The sequence below is a fragment of the Xenopus laevis genome, chromosome 7S (genome assembly GCF_017654675.1).
Source record: "Xenopus laevis strain J_2021 chromosome 7S, Xenopus_laevis_v10.1, whole genome shotgun sequence".
Classification (NCBI taxonomy): Eukaryota; Metazoa; Chordata; class Amphibia; order Anura; family Pipidae; genus Xenopus; species Xenopus laevis.
In genome coordinates, this window is record NC_054384.1 from 66,408,394 (window position 1) to 66,416,046 (window position 7,653).

Sequence of the window (7,653 nt, forward strand, 5' to 3'; positions counted from 1 at the left end):
TTCAGGGCTATTCCAGCCCTTTATCAAGCTCATATATTTAAGATAAGCAGGTCTCCCCGGGAGACATGAGACTCACAATCTTAAAGGGCAATTTCACCTTCATTAGCCAACTGTAATTACATAAAACATGACCCTAAAACACCCCAGAAATGTCTTTGTCAGAAATGACTTCCCAAACCTGCTAATTTTTGGTAATTGACATGGTATTTAGGAGGTGTGGCCACAAAATGAGTGTGCTCAAAAAATAACTGTTTGTCCCTCTTCCTGATTTTCAAATGTTGGAAGGCATTGGTTTAGAATCAAATTTTCTATCACTTTACAAAAATCAGCTTCTGGATACAGTTCCCCTGAATGTGTTACCTTCATACTTGCTTCCATTGGCATATATATCCATGATGGCTTTAGGCTGATGGCAGACAGGGACATTAGTTATCTGTGATAAATCTGCTCTATTGTGGGAGAACAAAACAACACATTTTGCTACCCACAATTTATACTATTGTTGGAGGGAAAGTATTTTTAGGAGATTTAATCAAATCTTCAGTTTGCCATGGCCCTTAGTTTTGCCTAAACTGCTGTTGTCTCATGCTAGCTGGTTACAATCCTTTCCAGTTTGCAATAGATGTTACTCATGTGTTCAGTCAAGAAGGCAACCGGGGACATGGCCTTATAAGTTAGGGGATGTGGCCTGAGATCACTGGATATCATGGTTATCAACAGAGCTGTAAATTGAATTTGGCACAGCAGGGACAACTCTTTTTTTTCTATATTTGCTATACAAAGGGATACAATAAAACAATTCTAGGTTGTGTTTTCTCCTGTGCTAAGCACAATTCAAAACTAAACTCTACGAATTGATTTGGCTAGCAAATGTCATATTTTTTTGATCAATAATTTTTATTTCTTTTCAAAAAACAAAAAATAAAAAAAAGGACAAGATCGTGCATTGCATGCATTTCCATAGCATTACAATCTGTAAACAATTACATAGTTTGAAACTAGGTATCCATTTCGTATACACAATTATATATCTTCACTTATACAGGTATAGCAAGGAATACAGATGCAAGCACTGGTATTGATATCATATTATGTACCACTGGAAAGTAAACATAATTAAACAAAAAGAAAAGGGAAATAAAACAAAACAAACAACTTCTGTAAATGTCTCCTGTCATGTCTCATTGCAACCCGCGTTCTATTATCGTTATACCAAGAAATAAATGTATACATATAAAGAACACCATCATTTTACAAGGATACAAGATGTTGTGGGAAGCCCCCCTGATATCGATACTCCAACCAAGGCTGCCATTCCTTTAAAAAGTTGAGGTGTTGATCGTTGCAGTACACTCGTCAATTTTTCATTACAAAATATCCAATCTAGCTTAACCTTTACCAAATTATAATTAATATATGGGGACTTCCAGGATTTGCTATAACCTGACGAGCCAGCTGAAAAAAATATGATTTATCAGTTCTTCTGGGTCGTTAGAACCGGATATCAGGAACAGCGCCCAATAGGCCCACAAAGTGGGATCCCTCCTTAAAAATTAATACGTAAAATTGAAAAATGAAATGAAAGATACGAATCCAGAAACGTACCTACGTTGGGACAGGACCACCAAACGATGAACCATCAACCCCTTAGGCTGAACAACCCCGTAAAGCCATTATCCTTCCGCCCCTGGATAAATTTGGTCTAACCTGGCTGGAGGAGGGTACCACCGAAACAAACACCTTCGTATCCTGATTCTAAAACCACCGTGTTTATTGAGCAACTCTTCAAATTTTGCCAATGCTTAACCAGTCGTTTTCAGATAGGTTTTTTCCCAAATCTGTTCCCACGTTTTTATATAAGATAGATCAATCAAATGATCAGGCGTGTTAAGTAGTCTATACAGAATTGAAATTGCGCCCCTAGGGGAAGCCCCATTTCTACACCACCTTTCAAAAAAGGAGGGTATCTTCTCTTGCGAAGTCGTGGAGGTCCAACACTTTGAAACAAAATGTGTGAGTTTGGAGAGCTCGATAATATTCAGTTGAGGTAAAGAAAAGTTTTCGATCAAAGCGTCTAACGAGTACGCTCCTCTAGGGGTCAACAAAGAGGAAACCGAAGTAAACCCGCCTATTGGCCCACCATTTAAACTGTAAGTGAGAAATCCCTGGGGGGAAGTAAGGGTTACCCAAAATTGGGAGCAGGCAGGAGTGTAATCCGAACGCTGATGATATATGGACGCTATCCCATCCCATACTGTAAGAGAAGTACCAAAACATTCACTACATCGTTTGGGATCTCATCCCCCTAGGGATCAAAAGACAGGAAGATGTTACATATGGAAACGTGTAAAAATATTCTAAGTCAACCACATCGGGGGCAATTCCGTATTATGCAGTACTGGTATTTGTGACAATTGTGCGGCCTTATAAATAATTCCAACAATTAGGAAAACCTAAACCTCCTTGCAGTGTAGAACGGTACAGCACATTCTTATTAACCCTTGGGATACCCTTATTCCAGACAAACTGGAACATTTTTAGTTTCCAGTTTCATTAGATCTTTGGCGCAGGAATTGGAATAGGCAATACTCTAAATAATATAAAAGCTTCGGAGAATATTCATTTTTATGGCCCAGATACGGCCTATCCACGAAATATGATATTTTCCCCAATCTTCCAACAGTTTGCTCAGTTTACGGTACAGCGGAGGGTAATTGACCTGATATAGAGAGTCATAATTTTTCGTTAAATTGATTCCCAATATTGGAAGAGAATTTTCCTTCCATTGAAACTGAAAGTTTAAAGCCAACAATTTAACAGTATCTGGATATAGGCCTAAATTAAATGCCGCTGTCTTAGCGGGGTTAATAGATAGTCCCGAGATGTGAGAAAATTGCAGTAACGTATTATATAAATTTGGCAAAGTAGTCACAGGTCTTGTTATAAATAGGGTTACATCATCGGCAAACATACAAAGTTTATGTTCACTATTATGAACTTTTAAATCGCGAGTGGCTCAAGCGCCAAGTCCAACAATAGGGGCGACATAGGACACCCTTGGCATGTGCCCCTCGCGATTGGAAAGGGGTCTGAGGAACAAGAACCCACGTTAACTCTAGCTATAGGATTAGTATACAACGCCGAAATCCATGTGATAAAATTAGTTCCAAAGCCCCATTTCCCTAGAATATTATACAAATAGGGCCAAAGAATGGAATCAAACGCTTTCTGAAAATCAAGTTTAAGGATCATAGCCTGTTGTTGTTTCCTGGCAATCAGATTAAGTAAAATTAATCTCCTGGTTGCGTCTGACGACTAGGGATGTAGCGAATGTCGGAAAAAATGTTTGCGGACATGTCCGCGAACGTCCGGAAAAAAATGCGAACGGTTCGCGAACGTTGCAAACCCCATAGACTTCAATGGGAAGGCGAATTTTAAAAGCTAGAAAAGACATTTCTGGCCAGAAAAATGATTTTAAAGTTGTTTAAATGGTGCAACGACCTGGACAGTGGCATGCCAGAGGGGGATCAAGGGCAAATATGTTTCTAAAAAATCCATTGTTGACACAGTGCTGCGTTTTGTGCTGTAAGGGCAGAAATCACACTACGTCACTCAGGTGGTGTTTCTGGAGACGGTATTATTATTGATATTTAGGCAGAATGTGAAAAAGCTCACACAGCTAGGTGGCAGTGGTTTGAAGAACAGATGCAGATGAGAGATCAGCAGCAGGACAGACAGCTGCCCACAGCAGCTACATACAGAGCACTGCAGTAGAAGGTAGATTACTAGCCAGCAAAGCTACCTAACCTAAAATGTCCCTCAAATCCCTGCAGAGTTCTTTTTTTTTTTTTTTTTTTTGTAATCAAGTTTTGTTTATTAAACAAAAGTGCAATACAATACGTAGCAATTGTACAGTGAAATAACATCAAGAATTACAGAAGATAAGCAGAGAAATAACAGGTTCAAATGTACCATAATTGCAGCCAACCTCCCATTCTATCATCATTACGCATCATATATTAAACGTAGTTGTAAAACAAACATAAATTTGTCACCGCTTCAAGTGTCCAACAACAGATCTATATATATAGAGAAATTTTCCTTATTACTTGCCATTTGCAGGAGCGAATTGCCGACACATATACACAGGCAAGTCAATAAAGCAAAAAGTCTAAAAACAAGACATTGCAGAAAAGCAAGTATGAGTATAAACGTCTGATGCATATATAATACCAATTAATCGAGCTTCGCAATATAATCCCGCCAAGGTGACCAGATAGCCATATAAGTACCATATTTATTATTCAGAAAGGCTGTCAGGTCTTCCATGAGGCAAATATCATTAACTGCGCGGAACCAAGCGTCACGACTTGGGATATCCCTCAGCCTCCATAACTTGGGGATTTGGGCTTTAGCTGCCATAAGTAATTGCCTCAATAAGTCAGACTTTGAAAAATCTTTAGGTTCAAATTTGTGGAATAAGAGGATAGCAGGGGCATTCCATCGAACTCGCTCTCCAATAACTTCAGAACAAACCTCCATTACCTCTATCCAATAGGGTTTTATTAGAGAGCATGTGAACCACAGATGTTCCAATGTGCCAACTTCACTATTACACCTCCAACATAATGAATTGTCTATAAGGCCATTTTTTAAGAACAACAGGCGTCCTATACCACCTAGATAGTAATTTGTAAGATGATTCCTGCATCCTGTTACTAATGGAACATTTAGATACAGTCCGAATGATTTTACCCCACTCCTCATCAGTCAGTGATATGCCAAAATCTGATTCCCATTTCTTAGTATATGCAGGGAAGGCAGGATATTTTTTTATTGATAATTGTTTTATATAGAAGCGATAAAACATGTTTTAATGGGGCCGTTACAGAGCAGATTTTTTCGAAATCAGTTAAAGGTCTGGTGAGAGAACCTTTAGATTGGAGTGATTGTAAGAAATGGTTCACTTGAAAGTATCTCCATGTATCTTTGCTGTCCCAAACCTCTCTTATCTCCTCTCCTTGAGCCCGTAATCGTAGGAAACAGTTAATTGAGGGATTAGCCACCCTAAAGGCTGAGGTGCCCGTACCTTTTGGTCTATGCGAGCTTAGGTGGGATTTCTATTACATTATCCATAATAGGGGGCATAATGGTGAGGGGTAAGGGCGCCAGCAGTATTTACTATTGAGTTTAAATGCATAGCAGTAAGCTATTTATCAATGAAAACTATGTGCCTTGTGCCAGTGGGAGTGATGTTGTCTTTAGTGTATCCATGGCAAGCAGGCTAAGATATAGGTCCGTGCCATAACGTTCGCCATGGCACGGGGCGCATTGAAGTCGGCGAAGGACGGGGGTAGTATAATTCTAGTTTCAGAGAAAGGATTGTCTGGCGTGATAATAGGGGATGTTTCGAAATCTGGCATGGCGAGGCCACGCCAATGAGACGAAGGTTTTGAAAAAGTGTCTCTACCGTAACCGTCCCTTATGTTCTTGATTGCCAAAGTAAGGACAATAACGCGCCCATTTAAGTGCGAAAAAAACATTTTTTGGATTGGTATTGGCAAGGCGTAGAAGAAAGTAGATAAATTTAGGGCAGAGACATTCATTTGTAAATACGTATTAATGCCTTCGCCTTCCATGTCAGAGTTTTCTTACTCGCAGTCTCAAAAGGGACTGGTTTAGTCTCATTAAGAAGTGGCACATAGTTCAATTCAAAAAGGGTTTGGGATCTGCCTGGAAATATGATGACCCGAGATATTTCAAGCAGATTTTTGCCAATGTAAACGGGGAAGGAACTTTGGAGGGCTGTTGCGTGGAGGGTCGAGGTAAGATTAATGGAGTAAAGCTTCCGATTTCCCGCATATTGATCTTTAATTAGATTAGATAATTTCCCATACGAATGGAAGCTCTAACAAGAAATATGGGAGGGAAATAGATCGGATGGGATACTAAATATGAGAAAAGGTCATGCTGGCAAAGCCCGCCGTTTTGTATGCTCTTGGAAGGGGGGAATGTAATCCTGATATGTCCACATTTTTCCGAATTGCTACTAATAGGTGATTCGCATGCATATCCGACAGTAAAGCAAAGGGGAGACGGGGGCAGGCCCTTGGGCGTGTCGGCGTTGCGGATATCGAAAGGGTGTGGATTAGAATGCCGTTTAACTCTAATCGTGCGGCCGATGGTATATGGTAAAGGGCGCATGGATCTTGTCAGTAAAACAATTTAGGCAAGAGCCGCATCAGCTTCCGCCCCCGCGGAGGCGCCAGTTCGTAAAAAGGTCCAATTCACGTCAATCAAGATGGCTTTCTCTGCATCTGTAGATAGCAACAAAGAAGGCGATTTCCTTTGGCATTCCAGAGGACAGACGTTAAGCACGTCTAATTGTATTCTCTTTAGCTTCTCGCCCTGAAACAAATCCACTTGATCTCTGTGAATACCTATGTGGGAGAAATAGGGTTTTTAGACGCTTGTGGCCAAAATTTTTTGTATAAATCTTTAGATCTAAGTTAGGCAGTGAGATCGGTCTATAATTTCGCTGCATATTGTGTGGGGTCTTTATGCTGGCTTTGGAATAGAGGGAAATATGGGCAAGTAAAAAAGGACGGGTCTAGGGGATTGTCCTTGAGATATAGGCATTTAAAGGAGGGAGGTTAAAAGCTGGTAGGATAGTGGGGGTTCAACAAAGCTTGTAAAATTTAGCAGTATAACGCATGCGGGGCCAGGAGCTTTGGTTTAAATTGTCAGGTGTTTAATGGGCTGTTGGTGTAAACTGAGGGACCGGTGTAATGGGGTCTGAGCAGGGTTTGGCCTAAACGCGTTCGCGGCACCCTTAGCAGGGCATTGTGGGCCTTTAAAGTAAGGCTTTGGATTTTCTCCTGTAAATCAGTTGGCTGCTGTCGCCAGATAGGGTATGTAAGGTGTATAGTAGATTGTTTTATAATAGTGCTGCTAAACAAAGTGGTTCCGGCTACTTTAGATGGAGTCATATGAGGATGGCGCGAGCGGGAGTCCCTAATGTTGTCTAATATTGGGCACGTATGTGTGCTTACTTTCTGCGCTGCTGCCTAGTAGCGCTCCCGCGTTTTGGTTGCCATGGTTCAGTAATATGTCGCCGAACTTTTAGGAGAGAACGTGCTTGAACTGGATTAATTAGAGAAGTTGGTGTAAGTTCTAGGATCTAGCCTGAGGTCAATTGAGCTAATAAGGCAGGAGGAGAGAGTAGTTTTAATGTTCCTCTTCCAAATATAGAATGTATCGCTAACAGTGTGACGAGTACGATCCTGTCTTGCCTTTTTAAAGCCTGAACCAATGTTTGATCAAAATCCCCCTCGCTAAACATTTCATTGGCTTGCCATTTGGGAGCCAGTGAAGCTGGGGTGGTCAGTGTGTAGGGCCTCCGTATATACTGCCAAGTTTGCCGGGCAGTTGAGCGCAATACAATCTGAGGTCATCTAAGAGGTGATTCATTTAACTTGCCACCTCCAAGGGGGATGTTAGGATTGTGGGGTAATTTCAGTGGGTTAGTTGGAACCGAGCTGCATGATCAGACCGACAGTAATAGCTATGTATCTTAGGAAGGACAGACCCCAAGCTAAAGTGCTGTTGCGACATTGAGTAATATAGGTCTATCCTAGAATAGGGATTGGAATG

The 7,653-nt window shown here is 40.8% G+C and overlaps 1 pseudogene; it reads right to left on the bottom strand.

The window, feature by feature from the left end:
• Window positions 1–1,950: 1,950 nt before the first annotated feature.
• Window positions 1,951–7,653, bottom strand: part of LOC121396033 — a 33,376-nt pseudogene continuing 27,673 nt past the window's right edge.